Raw genomic sequence first — 1,553 nt, 5'->3', positions numbered from 1 at the left:
TAGCAATTTGTTGATCTAGCTCCTCAGCCTGGTCCTCATTATGGACCTAGATTGAGGTTCAAAAAACGTCCATCAATCTTAATAATTATATCATGAATCACAAAAGCATCCAATTTGAAAACTATTAATACCATTAACTTTAATATTAAAATATTTAAATTTTCATGTTTTTTTTATTCTAACGAGAATAGATCTGGGGAGGAAGTAAAATTAAACCAACTAGCTGCTACTTGAAGTATTTTCCTTTCATATTATTACTTATAAATTTGAAAATAAAATAATTATATTTAAAAAATAATTAATTAATTTTTTATTATTTTCAATTTTTCGAAATTTCGGGTTTCTTGTTAGTCCCTCACAACCATCTTCTCACCACTAGCTATACAGCTTCATGTACAGGAATCCTTCCCTCGTAGATGTATTATAGCAGATTCCAAAATTACTTGTTACTCTGAGGAATCCTTGGGCACGACATCTCCAAGGTACATGAGACAGCAGGCCATGTACTTGTCGCGGCGAGGATCGCACTTGGCCATCATGGAGGACGGCTTGAATGCGCTGTTAGTAATTTCTGCCACAGAAAGCTGCTCATGGTAGGCCATTTCTGCAGAGATCACGGGGGCGTAAGATGAAAGTATAAAGTGGATTCGAGGATACGAGATCAAGTTTGTTCGAAACTCTGTTACATCGACATTCAAGGCACCATCAAAACGAAGGGACGCGGTCATTGAAGACAAGTCAGTTCAGAATCCAGATTTGTGTACGTGGGATGTTCAATGTCCAAAGAATGGCGAAAATTAGCGTAAATCGCTTCATTGTAGAGGAGAACGGCCACAAGAGAGTGCGTACAGAGAACGTTGACAGCTCAACGACCGATGTTGAGAGCTGTGGTGATGGATACATCTCAATCTGGCGGTCTCGAACCCATATCTTAGTTATATATTTCGGGTTTAACATTTCTATGAACAAACTGAAGAACAAATATATTAGGTCGCCTATGCAAATTCCCGGTTACTGTATTAGGTCAATTATTAATATGGCAATGTCAAAAAGTGTAGTCCGTCATGACGAAGAAATAATGTTGGAGTGTTTTGGAGTTGAGCCGAACCCATGTCTCTTTTGTAATGCAGATTCTGTAACGCCAATACCGCCTTGAGTTTATGGCCATTGCGGATTTTCTAAATATTTCTGTATATGTACATATCGATTAGGTTTTATATACGTCAGATACTAGAATATTCTAGAAATTTACAATAACCATAAAAATACTAGGATAAATAGTTTTCGAAATCTAAATTACGGTTGTTGTGTAACTTATGAGGCAAGAAATCAGAGTCTTGGTTGTCGAACATGGAGTTCAATATTCTGGGCTCACGGTAACTCCCCCTCCCTCGTATTTCCCGCCATTGTTTCCAGCTCAAGCTAGAAGACGAGTTGATTTTTTTTGTTTTTAATCTTTCTTTTAAAGCTAATATGACCAGCTTTGCATCTTTTTGTCTGAAATGATCCAGTTCAGAGAGAAATTTGGTCGAAGTAAATATCTCAGGGAAATT

General features: G+C 37.1%; 1 pseudogene; it reads right to left on the bottom strand.

Annotated features, from left to right (window-relative positions):
• Positions 1-446: 446 nt before the first annotated feature.
• On the bottom strand, positions 447-957 carry LOC149194013 (tubulin alpha-1 chain pseudogene; annotated as a pseudogene).
• Between the last annotated feature and the right edge of the window lie 596 nt (positions 958-1,553).

The sequence above is a fragment of the Pinus tabuliformis genome, chromosome 2_2 (assembly GCF_031772625.1).
Source record: "Pinus tabuliformis cultivar Carrire ecotype Pingquan chromosome 2_2, CPIR1, whole genome shotgun sequence".
NCBI lineage: Eukaryota > Viridiplantae > Streptophyta > Pinopsida > Pinales > Pinaceae > Pinus > Pinus tabuliformis.
The sequence above is the reverse complement of the archived record's forward strand: the minus strand, read 5'-3'. Positions and strand labels throughout refer to the sequence as shown.